Below are 18,305 nucleotides of genomic sequence, written 5' to 3'. Positions count from 1 at the left end.
GTTTATTAGAGTTTAATTATTAGTGCCATTATATTAAAATGATGGCACAAGTCTAAAGTTGTCAGTTATTATATAGGTATATCAAGATGTTCCATAATGAAAGATATTTTCTATCGGCAATTTTTTTTTTAGCATCACAACAGGCCCAATTACATCACAGAACCCAGGCATGAGAAAATCACATTACATTTTTGTGTTCTCACCGGGAATCGAACCCGGAACCTTCCGTGTGTGAATCAAGCGTATTGACTACTACACATTGGATAATTCTTTAAAATTCTTTAAAATATTTATGTGGCTGTAAAAGCAAAATCGTCGATTTAATGCTATCATTTTTTAGTGAAATTTAAGAAATGATAGTGGCGCAGTGATCACTATGCCATTATTATTTTAGAAAACATTTCGAACTAGATGGCACAAATTAGTGAACTACTAGTTGTGCCTTTGCTCCTGGGAAAGCATGTGAGCACTTTTTCTATCCGAATTTTTGTGTGCAAAAAATGGATTCAACCCCCTCGGGAGTAATTAATATACATATATTACAACAGAGATGAAGAACATTTTAGAGGAAGAAATATAGAAATCTAGGCATTTACAGGGATTACGACCTGTCATTGACTGGTTTAAGTACCCACTTTATACACTAGTAACATTCACCATTCTGCCTATGTTTGAACATCTATATTCCTTTAATTATTACAAATGCCTAGATTTCTATATTACCATGTATAAAATTTTCTTTATCTCTGTTGTAATACATAAAAAAATATGAGTGACATACCGAAACAAGATTTTCAGCCAAAATCTAAGCCGAAACCAAATTTCAGCTTCTGTTCTAATTTCGGTAGAAACCATAGTTTTTTTAAGCAACTTAAAGGTAAAAACAATAAATCGCACAAAATTAGGCGTTTTTACCTTACGAGTTCATTAAAATAAAATAAAATATGCGATTAAAAAAAGGGCATAAATTTTGAGTGAATTCGTTTATTTTTAGCGCTTTTTTGTTCGTTGTTGTGTTTATATTTAACTTATGCGTAAAAGTTCTTCAATGTAAATGAATTACAAATATATGTATATATATATATTTGTATACGTGGTCGAGTCATGTGCTATAAGAAGCACCCGAGTACAGCCGAACGTAATCAGACACGGTCCACGTTCAGAAACTCGTTTCATTGGTCGAAACCGGAACCGAAACTTCGGTCGGTCACTAAAAAAAATTTACCTTGACTGGCGCATTTGTAGACTTAAATGGATTATTTCCTATTATGGAATAAATTGTAGAGGTACGCTGCTTTAGAAGAACAATTTACCTCGGTTCATTGGCCTCTGTTTAAGAATGTCATAAATCCTAGATGTGTAATCAGATACATAGGTGTGATTTCAAAGTAATGGCTCTAGAGTTGAACACGAGTAGGACTCTAAAAGTTAAATCATCATATTAATAATCTCTAGTGCGTAGGAGTAGGAGGACATTAGTTTACCCGGAGAATGCTGTGCCGGAACGTGTTGTACGGGCGTGATTGGCATGCGCGGTTTGGCATGTTCCATATCCAAACATTATGTTATCTCGTCAAATAGCATTGCGTGAGAAAATCTTCGAATTATTTTGTGTATTTTTATAGATCCATTTATCTGACCAAATAAAGTTTATTTTATTCTATTGTGCACACATTCTTCATCTCTTGCAAATAAATGCTTTTACATATTTTAGAAAACAGTAATCAGTACAAACAGGCCTTTTTCTTCTTGCGCTGCCTTGTCAAGTTTCCCCGACGTTGGCGATCACTACAGCAAAAGCATCACGGTCCCGCGAGACCATATATTCCGCAGCCAGGACAACTGCTTATCGAATGTACTCGCCATAGTGATTCCTAGGAAAAGATGACCACAAGAGTGGTTTCCCGTTGCCTTTCTCTGGTGGATCTTTCGGTCGTGGTTACTTTACCTTAGCTGGTAGGTTTTGGTTTTGAGGCGCCAGAAACTCGCCTTTGATCCATCGCCCAGGGTTCACGACGGGGACGCTAACGAGTTGGACTAGTCCGAAGTGTTGCCGGTGGAATGCAACTGGGCGTTCGCGGAGCATTTTATCGAACCACACACTACAGCAAGATGTGACTCACTGCGAGCCTACTGACAACAGTTCGAAACCCTACAAATATTATAACAAAAAAAGTGATTTCACATTTATTAAAATTCAATAATTTAACATTAGAACTTAAATCAATACCCATCTGAGACATTCACAGTTGAATTTTCAAATTAAAGTGTATATTTTTAAATTCTTAAACCCATTGATTTTTTTTGTGAATATAATAGAACTGATGAAATATGGAAGTTTAACCACATGCGGAATGGAAAGTTCGTAATGTTATCACTACAAATAGGTTCTGACAGTTTATGTGCCCTGTAAATGCATTTTTATTTAAAAAATGTTTTCAATCTTTTTTGCGAGACTAACACGTGGAAAATGGAAGAAATGTGATTTTTCAAACGAAATTAGAATTTAAGTTTGAAAGTAAAAATTCTTGAAAGAAGTTCATCATAATTTATTTTACAGTTAAAAGGCAAATAACAGTTTAATCCTGATCGAAGATGTCGTGAAAGTAATGAAACCGGTCACTGGATATTCCAAATTTGTGGATCAAAGTGTCACTCGTCTTTTATTTCTATAATAAAGTAAATAGAATTATGAATATCGGACAGTGTGTAAAGTGATCACCTAATATAGGTTACTATTATTATTATTATATATATATTATAAGTCATGTTAACGCCTGCTCTAAATAATCTCTCCATTGTTACATATAAAAAAGCATCGAAAAATCTTCTATATTGTTTTTCTCTTCTTATTGTTAATGAAAAAGACCAGAGCTGTGGGAAATCGGATATTTAAAATGTTTTCTTTCAAGCGTTAAAAATTAGATCATTTAATTTTGTGACAAAATTTCTAAAAAACGTACCATAAAATTAATAAAAATGAACTACGTCACAAGTTCTTAAGAATGATTTTATGAGGTTTTGATAGATTTCCGGTTAAAAAATCATACCCCTATAATACGATACATAAAAATACTATTTTAACAAATTTAAAAACCGCTGTACTTCTTCATTGGGGGATAGTGAAACATTCAGGATGTTATCTCATCCATACGGATATATTAATGAAAGTAAGATTCGTCATCCATAGGAAATTCCCAAATAAGTATTTCGTGCGTAATCCTTTCGAAAGCAGATAAAAGCAATAGGCCCTGAAATAAAATGTTTAATGTAACACGTAAACGCTAAATTTTGTCAATTAAAAATTAGTTGATTTATTTTACTTTATGTTTCGTTCACATGCCAATCTGGAACCTTATTACAGATCGCTTTTTTATTGAAAAATTAACTGCTCAAAGAATAACGACAGTTAGTTTTTTTTGAATATTTTCAGAAGAGTAAATTCTGTAATTAAAAAAATAACACATTAGTTAGGTAAATTTAACAAATTCACCTAATTTAATATTCAATTATTCAAGGTTCTTTTCCACAAAACGACTAAAATAACACTTATGTCGTTTCAATTAAGCAGTTGAAAAAAAACTTATAAAAATGAAATTGAGCTTTCCCTATTTACTGTAATCGCAGAAGGCTTACTTCACGTACAGGGTTCTGGGTTCGATTCCCAGTGAAACAACAATGAATTAAAGTGGGTTTTGTAAAAATGAGTTTTTTTGTTGTAAATAACTACTTTTATTCAGGTTCTTGGCCTTATTTGGTGCAAAAAAATAATGGTCATTTTAACTACTAGAACGCAAAATAAAGGGTTGTGGTTCCTTGAATAGTATTATGGACTACAAAACAGGAGATTGGAGGTTCCAGCTCCGCTCTACAACATTGTTTTCAACTTTCTACCACGGTAATTGAGGACTAAAAGAAAACATCCCCAAAATTGGAATGTTTGAGTAAATAGGGGTTTAAACCGTCAGTAAGGTCGCAGTGAGTTACATCTTGCTAGAGGGTCTGATTCTAATAAATGCTGCGAATGCCCAATTGCAGTCTACGTCACGAACCCTGGGCAATGGGATCACACTTATAACAGTGTGATTACAGCAAATAACGAGAGGATGAAAAGCGAGTTTCTGGCGCCTCTAAACCAGAACCAACCAGCTACAAGAAGGTAACCCTGACAAAAAAATCCACCAGAGAAGGTAACGGGAAACCACTCTGGTCATCTTTTCCCGGGAATTACTATGGCGAGTACATCCAACAAGCAGTTGTCCTGGCCTCGGGAGTATTGCAGGACCGAGATTCTTTCGCTGTAGTGATCTTCAACGTTGGAGGGGCCTGATAAGGCACCACAAAAAGAAGAGTAAATTATAAAAACGCAGGTACATATTTTTGTAAATGTTTATTTCTAAGTTTTTCATAATCGTACGCATTGCTTATTCGACCATTTGAGAAGTTCGTCATTTATCACTCGAATCACGTCCGTAATAAGGTCCCTGAGTGTATTCGCGACGTTTGGGTTCGCCGAAAGGCTTTCTTACCACTTCCGATGACGCTTCCCGCCTGCCGCGCGTCGGTATCACTTCCATACTTCCACGTTATGAGTGGAGAGTTCAGTACCGCGCCACGAGCCCGCGTCGCCTGACGCTAACGGCCGCTCAACATAACCGAGTGCCGGGAATAGGCCCCGCGACCGCGATCTGTGAAACACGAGTGTCGCTAATTTTTATTCACGGTAATTCCCGATGTGTTTGCTACAACCCATACTAATTTATACATAAGTCTAACCACACTTTAAACTTAAAAACATCTTGTCATCGTGAAAACATGTGAATTTTAACTGAAATAATTTTTCATATATTTTTTGTTTTTTCACATTAAAAAAATAACACGAAAATTTAAACATAATTTTTGATGTCACACGTTTTTTCTTTATAGATGTAAAACTGTTATTTGGGAGCTTCAATTACCCTTCGTTTTGTCAATCCTAAATAAGAAAATAAATATGTTAACTTTTTCAAATAATATTTAAATAACATAAAAATGTTAGTCGAAATAGCAACTTCTTCGTTTCAGAAACAAAAATACAATAAATATGTGTGTATTTTGTCATGGATCTATATGTAAAGTTTTGTTTCGTCAAATAGAGGTAATGTGCTAACTTAGGGCCTGTAAAGTTGAAAATGTTGTAAACAATTTAATAGTCCTGAAAATGCCTAATTAGGCTAACGCACTCATTGGTCAAATTAAATCAAGTAAAACCAAAAGGTTTTTCGTGATAATTTTATCAAAATCATTAAAAATACACAAATTAAAACATCTATTTATTTTTTATTTTAAATGTGTTTATTTAGGGTTAAATTGCTATTTAATTTTTTTTTAATCTCTTGAATAGTCGGAAAATAAAAGAAACAGTAGTTTTTAGTAGTGAAAAAATCCATTTTTTGTCACAGTTTGTGATATATTTGATGATTCGTAAAAAATCAAGTACATAACAATGTTCGTTAATAAAATACCGGTAAACCCAAAAAAAGGATATCTATGAAGCTCAGTTTTAGAAATCTAGTACTAGCATCATCAATATTAAAGTAATGCGTCGATCAGTAAAACGTTTATCAAAACCGATTGTTTATAAAGAATTCTACTCAGGTGCAAGAAAGTCGCGTAAACCATACGAGTAATAAATTTAACATACCTGCAAACTTTTCTTTATACTGCCACAGAATATTTAATGTATTGACATACGTATTAGTACCAATATAGTGTAGCGTCCTCCTCAGTTAACCGTATTGTTTGCATACTACATACAAGTACTAATCTGTCGTCCTCTTTGTATGTTAAGCCAACTTATCTCGTGTCCGGACATCAAAGAGTGAAGTATTGCTTGATTTAACAAGAGGAATTTCAAAGTGTGTACTAACGATGTGATGGTCTTAATTTTATGTTTACGTTTGTCCGATTAATTGACTCTCTAATATTTGATATTTATTTTTTTAAATTAACAATTTCGATAAATAATTCCTTTTCTTGATACTCCTATTATATCCTTTAAATAACACAGTTACAAAATATATACAAATCAGTAAGTAGTTAAACAATAATTTTAAAACGTAATCTTTTTCGCTTACATTTTAAAATAATTAATAAATTGCATAACACAGTTGACTTTTATGAGGTAAATATAATATTTATGTTTATATTGGGATATATCATATCAAAACTATTTGTTTTATTAAAATTATTAATTGACAATTCTTGATGGAATTCTATTGTAATGATGTAATAACTTGTATTCACATATAAGTTATTAATTTAAAAATACCTGGTGACACTTAAGATAATATTAAGTTTTATATAAATTATCCTTACACTGTATAATATTCGCCAGTCTGAAGATGCCCATTAGAGGGTGAAAGCGCTAATTGGTCAAATAAATATCTGGAAGTGTAACAAGTATTTTTTTATTTTATGTAATAACTTATATGTAAATATAAGTTATTACATCAAAACTATTTGTATTTACAACCTTTTTTATCTTAGATTTGCCAGTGCTCTAGCGGTGTTTAACATTGTTTTTTATTTTATATTTAAAAATCAATAAATGAAATGTAGCGAAATAACAGATAAATAACAATTATTATTTTATTATTTTATTATTTTTATACAATAATTAAGTAAGACAGTATAAATTTAAATGTTTTTCGACATCAAATGAAAACGCGATTGACAAGGGAATATGAAAGTCTAGGCATTTATGTGACTCCTGTTATTAGCTGGTTTAAGCGGCCACTTTACACACTGTGTAAAATTCACCGTTCTGTCTATTTTCAAACATCCACATTTCCTTCACTCTTCCATTTTTTGATTTTTGTGGAGTTTTCTTTTTCTTTAGTACTGAATGTTACATAGTGTGCTGAGTGACTTCTTAAACCAGCCAATTATGAGTCATAAGCCCTGTCTAAACTTCCATATTCCCTTATCAAAAATATTTTCCCCCCACTGTTGCAATAAATTTAGATCTTAATAACACTCTAGAAAGTGAAATCTAGGCTGTCTATAAACATCTAAACATACTCGAAACATTGTTGACTACATTTTTTTAAAAATATACGTTTAAAAGGTAGTACATAAATCCAGTATTTTTTTAAAACAAATATTATAAATAAAGTAGTAGAATATCTTACAAACTGAGAAAAAAACCTTCATAAAAACATTATGTAGTTCTCTAAACATGTTGTTTTGTTCACAGAATAATAATTTAGTGAAATTAACTTAGAGTAATAACCTAATAGAGACGCCCATATGGAGAAAAACCATTATATGATTATTGACTACGAAGTAAGCTTAATATTACAGCAATACAATGGGCAGTAGCCACTCCCCTACTACGTCACGATTCATGTTTATTTGTTCCTGGCCATCGAAATTTGTTAAGAACAGCATCACGAATCTTGACTTTACAACAATCACGCCAACGTCGCATTTTTCGAGAAACGTATTTTTATTAAATTTATTTTTTATTTATTTATTTACGGTTCCATGAACCTTTTACATAATTACAATAAAACCAGTGAAACAAATACCACAAAAAATAGCATAATATTAAGAAAAGAACAAACAGATTATACCTGTAGATAGACGATAAAAATTTGAAGTTAATGGTATTTATAACTCAAATATGCCAAAAACGTAGTTAACCGGTTTTCCTTGTATACCCACGATATGGCGTTGCTAGTTTCATTTTTTTTGTATATGCCTTAATTATCACCAATGCTAAGATTTTTTTATTTTTTTATTAATCATTTGCTTTTACAAATTAAAAAAAAAATTATATACTAACTCGTTAATAAGAAACAAAGTAACTAATAATGTCACGGTTTTTATGAAAAGCTTGGGTAAGCGAAAGCGAAAAAACTTTTCTTTTCATATCAGTTTAACGACCGTAATTATTATGTCATTATATTCATCTTAATAAACCCAAAAATTATGACAAACATAACACATATTCTGTTCCATATTCAGTGTTTTTTTTTTGTTCGATAAAATATCTAACGATTTGACTAAAACGCGATTTTAGACCATTATTAAAAATATATATATATTTTGGTCTCCAAGGCATAATTTCATTCTTTTAATTTGCCTAAAAACGGGTAATATCTCTTAAATTTTAGAGAAAAATCAGCAGGGTGTTTTTGGTAATTTTTAAGTATTTTCTAGTTTTCTACTTTTTGTGCATTTAAAATCAGGGCAACTAATAATTTGTCAAGGCGACAAATAAAACATTTCGTTTATTTGATTCAATTAAGTTATTTATTTAGAAAAAATAAAAATTTAAAAGAGAAAAGATTTTTATTTATTATAATATTTATCAACATCTTTTTGAAAGCTTTCATTAAAATATGGGTATTCTATTTTATTAACATTTCATAAAATACCTTTTTATAGCACATTTATTGATTATTATATTTTATCTTGATTCAGAGTACATGTTTTTTTAAGATAAGTTTTTTATGGGCCTGCTTTTTGCACTTAATTTTGTGGGTAGTCATGGGAAAATATAAGTTTTTATTCAACCTATACCAAATTAATTTCACTGTAAAAAACGCATAAATTTCTTATTACCATTACTATATTTGCGTTTATATTCGTGAAATTGATTTAAAATATCATTAAACAGACATAAAAAGGTTTTACTCTACCCACAAAACACGTCCCACTTATAGTTTTCTTTTGACTAAAAATATCACAACAATAAAAAAGCTGCCATTGTACAAAAAGGTGTAATATTTTATTCAAAAGTAATCGTTGACCTACGTTTTTTTTTCAAACGTATTTCATTTTTAAACAATATTTGATATTTGGATAAGCATATCACACTTCTTATGTAAAACCACAATAACTAAAACTAAACTAAAACTAAAAATAGCCGTTTTAAGGTATTAGTGTAGATATTAAGGTAATATAAATATCACAACTCCAAAATAAATTTATACAAGTGAAATCTTCAGATTATACTCAACGATAATTTAAGACAATACTATTCTAAGTCTTTGAAAATATAAATTTAATGCATTTTAAGACCACGTCATTTAAAAATTATTTAGATTTGCAGAAATTAATTATGAGTCAATCAATACCTTTCCACACCCAATGGTGAATATTTAAATACTTAACATACTGTCTAAAAGGGTACAAAAATGTATTCCAGTATTATTATTATTTACAGTTCCTTTGTATTCATTTATATTAAAAATGTTATGTTTTTTGTCCTAAAATAGGGTTGGGTTAGCAAAAATCAGTCAACAATTTGTTTTTCCATTGACAATACTTACCGACAAAAAATCTAATCAATTTTGTTAAAATTTTAAATAATAATATATTTTGAAAAGTTGATAAAATCTATACATTTCATTAATTCTAAAAAATCTTAAATGCGTTGGTTTAAAAAACTAGAATTGAACACAAGTACTTTTCTTCTAAATAATAACATTTGTTAAAAAAAAATATTACAAACATATGACCCTATCCATAAAATTTATTATTCATAACATTATTTCAAAAAAGTACGAGCCATATATTAAATGGAAATTTTATAGGTACCTACTACTACTTGTAATTTTAAAGAATTACATCTAGATGTTATTTTTTCGTACCTATCTCAAACGAATTAAGATCTTACTTACTTATTGAAATATTGTCGGTAACGTTAGTTTAATCAATATGTTCATAAAGCCTATGATTATTTGCCTTAGGATCAATTAAAGTTCGCCCGCGGCTGTCATCATCCGAGACCGATGTACGCTTTTTATCGTCATCCGTCAATCAAAATTTTATTCCAAATAGAAATATTACAATTATAGTATTTATTTGATCGCTTCTTGATTAGCTGTCATTTTCGCGTTAGCCATCAATGTTTCGCGATCAATTCGCATCGGCGTTCTCACACGACGTATCGAGAAGCGAGCATTCGCCATTAACCCAGAGCAGCGCCACTTTGTGTGATGCAAAATGGGACCAAGATGGACTAATGGCGAATTTTTTCAGTCGCGGTTTCTCACTGATAAACGAATCACGACGTGTATTATTATTTCAGCGGTTTTAAAATTTCATAATTACCAGTTGTATGTCCGTTGGCCGTCTTGTGATATACAAGCGCGAGTTGGGATTGATTGTCGGACAACGATGTACGTATAAAATACGTATAATGTATTGGATGGAATTTTTTCTTTCAGGAGGACGGCGTATACTCTACTGTACTACGTTCGTTGACTGCACACAGCCTAATGTACAATACACAGTAGGTATAGGTACTATACACGTTTGATGACTTTTATTGCCTACCTAATCATGTGTAAAAGCGTACGAAAGTACTCCGCGCGTACAAAAACGAGGTCACGGCGGATTCATATTCGGTGTTTTATTCTACCCATGCTGACATGTGTAAAAGTGATTGTTTATTTGTTTATTGATTATTTTAATTGAGTGTCAATAAAACCCACGGACTGACGTTTTTATGAATACACACGTCAATACGAAGTTTTCCATCTCGAACGAGGATTAGTAGTGTCGGTACCTGGCTGTAATTTCCGTAAGATAAGTTAGTGTAGGTAGGTGAATCCAACCAATTTATTTCCTTTGACAAGCGTTGTGGCTTAGTGGTAAACGTGACTGATTTTTAATAATCGAGTGACGGTTTTTTTTAAATATCATTGTGGGAAACAACGAAAGTACTTTTAGGTGAACTTTAAATGCGACAAATACTTTTTTTTAAATAATCTATGTATGTACTTTAAACTACATTTCGTACTGTTTGCAATCGTGATTGTAGTTTTTCTAAAAAACCGCATTTTATGAAATGTATTTAATTTAGCTCAGTAAAGTGTGAAACATGGTTTTGGGGCAAGTTTTTTATATTCTTAAATAGTAAAAATATTTTTAATACATATAAAAATTCATGTCACGAAATGTTTACTTTTGTCTTTTTCTTTATACCGACTAACCCTTTTTCTAACTTTAGTGTCAATACATAATTTTTATGTTTAAATAAATAAAATAACCAAAATGGAACAAGGTGCCTTAAAATGGAATAATACTAAATTTTACATTTTTATTTTATTTTTTAAATGACTGAGAACAGTAGTTATCATGTTGTTATGCAAAAATAAAATAATTACTCTTTTTTGTTTGTAGGTGGTTAGACAATTTTGTTACCAACTGTTCAAAGAGGGCAATGACATTTTATTTGGCATATATTTCACTAAGCGGCCTTATATATTATTATTTCCACCGGTTCATCTTGATATTTTGGCAAACCGTCGTGTGTTTAAATAGGTGCCCATCTTGTTAGTCCCAAAAAATCACTCACATATAACCAGTATTTTATTGATGTAAAAACATCAAACAATATTATGATGCCTCTAAGATCTTTTAAAACTTGTCTATATCACTGAATTCAATAATTTAAAAAACATGTACTCTTAAAATGTTTCAAACTAAAAAACTAAAGAGCTTTTTACCAATATACAAAGAAATACCTTAAAATAATTCACTTTTTGATGTTTAAGTTATTGCTCTTTTGACATTTATCAACTCCTTTATTTATTTAACATTAAAATATATTTTTAAATTGTCATTCATCATATTTTTTGGGGATAATATGAGTTTTTTCACCGTGTTTAAAAATCAAGCTTAGTTAGTTTAGTTAATTTATTATTTTTGGATAATAACTATTATTATTATTTTCTAACTAAAGGCAAAGGGGAAAAACTAAAACTTGTTTCTCACCAATTGGCACTTGCAAGATAATTATGTGTATAAATTTTTTTTTTTTAGAAAAAAGTGAAATATTTGAGTTTTTATTATTTACTCAGATATTTCAATTTGCAGACTAATTCCTAGAAGTCGTAAATAACTTGTGCTGGAAAAATGGAAATCGAGTTGTGGTAAGGTGCGATTTGACCTCGGACCTTTGGCCTGTGAGTCCACAATACTGCCACTGCACCGCAACCCGGTTACTTGATACACTTGTCACTAGGCTTATGAATGGTAAATTATTTATTAATTTAGTCAACATGAATATAATTTTTATCACAAAAATCGATTTATTTCATTTAACTTTTAACTATGTTAGGTTTATAAATTTTAAGTACTCAAAAAATATACCATGGTAAATTTGAGTTGACAAAATCGAAAGTTTGTAACAAACCATTCAAGATTGGGTTCAAAGGACCTGATTATTAGGAGGTTTAGACGGAGTGCATTTACGGAAGTAACATCTAATTTTCCGATAAAAAAAAATGTATTTTATCAAACTTACGGATTTTATTTAGCACGTTTTCTAAACGCATCTTCAATTTAAAATTTCACTATGTTTATATATTTCACCAATTTCAATATACCTTTGTGGCTTGTGCGCCAGCAATATCTGGTTTTAGACGTTATACCTACCTCCTTATTATAATGCCAGCAGGAACAACATAACTCTTTGACACTCCATGTATGGAACAATTATAATATTGATCCGTTACAAGAGAAAACAGTTAGAACAAAAGTCAATTCATCTTTTTCACTGTTCATTATAGCTGGTAAATCTATTACGGGACGTAAATACTCTCGGACCTATTCGTGTGTGGGGAGATATCGAATTTATTGAGTTCACAATCTCAACGTATATAAACTACCAAATATGTATGATTGGGGTTTTTTTATTTAAATATAATTCATGAATTCGAATACTTTTATCGTCATTTTTTATATTTTTTAATTCAGGCTTCTCAAACAACAAAAATATAAAAGTATCATAAGAGATATTTATTTATTTATTTATTTATACATATCATATCGTTGGTCGGCATGTATTGTCGCCAATTTACAATTTTGGCATAAATGATATTTTCGTTCGGGGAGATTTTTAACTCTTTTTGGATGTTCGGTAATCATACGATACGCGTAGAACCAATAGGAGGCGAGCTTTCTAAAAAAAAACAATACCGCGGAGGTGAGTAAATCATGTGATAAATTTGATTCTAAAAACAGTTTTTACTATCTTCTAAAAAAGATTTTGTGAATTTGCGGTAATGCACACCGACCGATATAACAAAAAAAAACGAATCCCTGACTCTAAAAGACTAAAAGCCCTTTATTAAGCTAGGACTCAACATAATGGAAAGTGGAAGTATAAATATAATTTAAAAACACAAAAATAAACAATATAACATGCACATCAATTTTCACAACCTAACCCACATAAAAAATATATATCTAGCCGTGGTTTAAAATATTTATTCACTTTGTTGAAACGAAAAATACTTAGTTTGTATAAAAAATTCAAAAATATCCAAAAAAATACAGATTGGATTTTAACCTTTGATACAATTTGAGACTTCGTTTAAAAATTACGTGAAGTCACTTTCTTTGTACTTAGTTGAGTTTGATCACGTTAATTATATACTATATACATTCATGCTTAAATAGTGTCACGTGTCTTAAAAATAAGCTCCGTGGTGAAGTGGCTAAGAGGCTTGATTAAGAACACAAAAATTTACTTTGATTTTTCTCAAGCCTTGGTGTTCTGTGCTGTAATTGATAACTGTAATAGGGTCTCCTGGCCTGTTGAGGTGCAAAAAAGAATTTTAAAAAAATAATGAGGTTTATTTTATTCATCCGTGGACCATTAATTATATATTAAGATACGTACAATGCGTTTGAACGATCAATGACCTATATTCATGTGATAGTGCCCTGTCGGTGATTTTTATTTGTGCGTGTACACACACTACAAAATTTCATATGAAAACTTTCTGTAATGGATACATAAACAAAGGCTATTAAAGGTTTGAATTCACCGGTGTTAATATTCATAAAAAATCTAATTTTATTTCATTTATTTCATTTCATTTTTTTCTTTTTTATTTAATTTTTTTATGCACCACAACAGGCCAGGAGGCCTAATCACAGTGGTGTTTTACATCACAGAACACCCAGGCTTGAAAAAATCACATTTATTTTTTGTGTTACACCGGGAATCGAACCCGGAACCTTCAGTGTGTGAGTCAAGCGTCTTAACCATTACACCACGGAGGCCGTCCAATGATTATATTTCACGATGTATAAATCACACTAACATTGTAGAAATCATTTCTTTGATTTGCGCTGATACAGTCCTTTAAAACCTCAATTGACACCTGAAAATAGTATTTTATTTACTGAAATAAAGTAAAATCGTTAGTTTTATGATGATACCCCATCAATGACTTCATAAAAAATGCATTGGCCCTTTTAAGGTGTGATTACTTAGAACTGGAAGCAACTGTTTACAAAATATAAATCAAGATGAAACCGGTCTTAAATTCGAACAAAAACGCATATTTCATGCAACTTTTACCATCCTGATATTGAACTAAATATAACACATAAATAATATCTGTATGCGAGATGCAAACTACGGCAACTCTAAATATGATTAAATTGAGTTATTGATGTGTCGAAATCAAATTTTTCGTCCTCTAGTTCAAGGTAAATATCATGAACTCCTAATTTCTTTAATTACATTTTTTTATTGTAACTCCACGCCAAATTAGAAGCTACGGAAAGTAAGAAAACATACAGTACTCCAAAAAATTTTACAAATGTGTATTTTTGTTATGTGGATCAATATATTTTAGAATACAAGTTTACTTTAAAGCGTCACATTGAAAGATACAATATGTTTAAAGTATGACAAATCACTAATTTGTCTATCCTGAAAAGTTGGGTTTATGAAGATATTGTAGTTTACCTCTCGCATACAGATATAAGTATTACTTTAAGTAATTAAATTACTTAAATTGCTTCTAAGCCATTTAGCACATTTAATTAAATATACATGTTACAAGTGCTAAATATATGGAATTTCAAATCGTGGATTCAAATCGCTTTCCTTTCCTTAATTCTCCAAAAATAATCAAAAAAATTTTTTGGTCACATGAATATTTGCACGTTTTTTAAAATACGTAAATTCAATATTTGCGTTCTTATGATTTACCAAAATATCTTAATTTTGGAGACCATTTTCAACGATCTGTAAAAAACTCACTTTTATAAAATAAGAACCAACATGGGGAGGGGTAAATTTAAAAAATCGGTGGCACTAGCCACGGGACCCTATCTCTTTTTTATGTATATCTTGGATGTAGCTAGTATACAAATAACGCGTCTATTTATTATACGTCAGTGCTCAGTATGTAGAAAGAACACTTTGCATTCAGGAATCGAGTCCATCGCGGGCTAAGTAGACTACATATTTGTGAGCGGTTCAGACACAGAGGATGCTCGCAATATTTGACAAATATCAATCAAATCAACGTATCAGATCGGATTTCTGTAAAGCTGGGGGCTATTTCTCCGTACAACAATGGCATGCCTACCAATGTGGAGTATATCTCGCACTTAGGTGACATCATGCGAAGTATTGGCCGAACACGTCGATCTATATTCAATATAATGATCTCGGTAAGTAACGGAGTTTCTCCAGTAAATTCTCACGGAGCCCCAGGGTAGCAAGGGGCGTTACCCGACTTACTATGACATCAGCAGGCCTATTCTCATTTCAAGCTAACGACGAGACAAAAGATTTATTCCAAAAAAAAATTTTCTAGACCGCACGATTAATATACGCGGATTTATTTATTTGTTTTAATCATATTTTGACTTTCGATTACATTTACAATTGTTAAAGTTTTTTAGGCTAGCGCAGCTTCTTAAGTTTTCTTAATACATATTTTTTATTTATTTATGGATTTTACGGAATGTCAACTTGATAATAAGTGAATTTATGGAAACATAAAAGTGTCCTTTTTTTATCTAAAATAAATATTTATTTTTATATTGGAGTTGCATTATTTTTTGTGCAATGTTCGGGTTATTTTATATTTATTTATTTAATTACTTTTAAAAAAATGTTCTATTAAATGTAAGGATCGGGTAGGATGTTTCGGCTGTGGCCAGTTTTAGGAGCTTCTCCGCATTTGCTCTAGAGACGAGGAAACCAAGGAAAACTTGTCAGGAGAAGGCGGACTGTTGTCATTCGTCAACAGACCTTCTGATCCTTAAAGAGTGCTCGGCATTTGGTTTCGTGCTATCATTAATACCTTTTATTGCCTTTACTATATCTATCATTTATAATGTTACCTCTCTTGACAAGTCCTAATGACTAATCATAAATATCGTGTAAATTTTCATTTAGAGTTTTGCATCACGCCTCCAGTTGCATTCTCTGTAAACCAAAAAGGGGACAATGCATCAACAGATGGGATACATCTTGGAGAATAACATCATCGTATGGGCAGGTGTTGATCTCAGATATCTTGAATATGTGCAAGTAGCTCATGAATCCACCATATTAAGAAATATTAGCGTTCTTATAATTCACCCAAATATTTCAATTTTGGTGGCTATTTTCAAAAAATTATAAATAATTCACCATAAGAAAATGGAAATCAAGTTGGGATAGAATGAGGTTTGAATCTCGGACCTCTGATCCGTGAGTCCGCAATACTAGCCACGGGACTACAACCCATTCACCGTATCCGGGCGGATAAATAATACAATGAGGAAGTTCAGTGGTTGTTTTTTATTTGTTAATAGACTATTGAACTAAGTGAAAAAAAAAGCAATTTTTATGCATCGTATTATCTACGTTACGATTTTTATAAGTTTTGTATTTCTGAAATAACTCCGTGCTTATTTTCGATCAGTTCTGCCCATTAGTCTGTTGCCGGCAAGCAAACCGGAAATCTTCCATAACTCTTTTTGCATTGGTTGATTCATATGAGCTAGTAACGTCGTTCAAAGTAGTCCGCTTTTGTAATTCTTTTCGTACATTTTTAGAAAACTTTGCTGTTCAATTTAATGCTCCAATTTAAAAAAAAACATTTATTGTATCCAATTTCCTGTAGAGTTGAAGTTCCTAATTATGTGTGTAAAATAGAATGAGAATCCTATACAAACATCTTTGACTCGATGGCTACTCTCGGGACAAAATACTGAAAAGGAAATCAAGTGGAGATTCACCTCGAATCGATGTCTGGGTTCGATTCCTGGAAGGTTGATATGAAATATTAATTAAAAGGTCGATTTTACCCTACAATATTTCATTTTTACTGGACTGGCACCTGAAACGGACGATAGATCACTTAACCTTGATGTAACAAATGATTGAGGTACGTTTCATTTGAATTACCAAAGCGGTGCCCTATACATCATCTGGTGTGGATAATCATCATCACCATCAAACCTTTTCCGCACCTAATGCTGCATAGGGCTCTGCATTGGTACACCAATCGCAACGTATTTTGATATTTCTTGTTGCATGAAGAAAAGATGATCAGTATTACTATTCAGGTACCAGTCCAGGGATTGTGAAATAATCTGGTGCTACAACACCCTTTTAATTAAATATTTCATCTTAACCATGCCGGGATTAAAACGCGAGACCTCTTGCTTGGTAGGCAAACGCGCTGACCATTACACCACGAGGCTGACAAAATAATAACTTGTAATAACCTGTTGGTATAATTTACTGTAATAACTTTCATAATATTAACAGAATTTCATTAAGCTAGTCAATTTAAAAATATTAAAAATGTAAACACCCTTTTTTACTTATTTGTGCATGTTGTGTTCATATAAATATAATCGATGAACAATATCTAAACATAACAAATTGTACAATGTTTGATTATGTCCAAATGCTTGCAGACTGGCTGATCCCTTCTCAAAAATGTTTTCCCTTTCTGTTGAAATAAATTTATATAACAAATTGTGATTATTATACCAACGTCGTAGGTATTGTTTATTGTTTGTGAACCATAATAATTAAAATTAAAATAAAATAAAATAAGGACATGGTAATTTGTTGTTTTTTTCATATTGTTGGAACTTTTCTGTAAATATTTTTTTATCACACTCCATTAAGCATCGTCTTTCTAGAAAACTTGCAAAGGCGAGATTCTATTCGTTTTATGATATAGTCTGCCTACGAGTACAGATTTTTGGGTAATTTCATTACTTAATTCTGTCATCGACGTAATGATTATTATATACGGTGCTCCAGGATGGTGCGAGGTCAAGAAGACTTTTTCGATTCATCGAACCACTTGTCCAAGTAAAGTCCACTACCGCACTTTCATTATACGTAGTTATAAAATGTTATTTCATCTACTCACGAACTTTTTATAAAATAATTATTGATATCGAGTGTTGACTACAAAATAAAACAATTTTATGCTTAGCATTTTTTCACACATTTAGAGTCAAAACTTGGCAGTCTAGAGTCTTGA

At 31.3% G+C, this 18,305-nt stretch overlaps 1 protein-coding gene across 3 annotated transcripts in view; it reads left to right on the top strand.

The window, feature by feature from the left end:
• The first annotated feature begins 4,601 nt into the window (after positions 1 to 4,601).
• LOC148272726 (uncharacterized) overlaps positions 4,602 to 18,305 on the top strand; it is a 53,508-nt gene continuing 39,804 nt past the window's right edge. For 2 of the 3 annotated variants that reach the window (XM_088239648.1, XM_088239646.1), the window contains exon 1: positions 4,602 to 4,723. The gene's annotated coding sequence lies outside the window, so the exon portion shown is untranslated. The remainder of the gene's footprint in view (positions 4,724 to 18,305) is intronic. The other variant, XM_088239647.1, reaches the window with a different exon arrangement.

Source organism: Micrasema longulum, unplaced genomic scaffold (assembly GCF_059751315.1).
Source record: "Micrasema longulum isolate JH-2025_06_02 unplaced genomic scaffold, ASM5975131v1 h1tg002210l, whole genome shotgun sequence".
Lineage (NCBI taxonomy): Eukaryota > Metazoa > Arthropoda > Insecta > Trichoptera > Brachycentridae > Micrasema > Micrasema longulum.
This window is presented reverse-complemented; position numbering and strand designations above follow the sequence as displayed.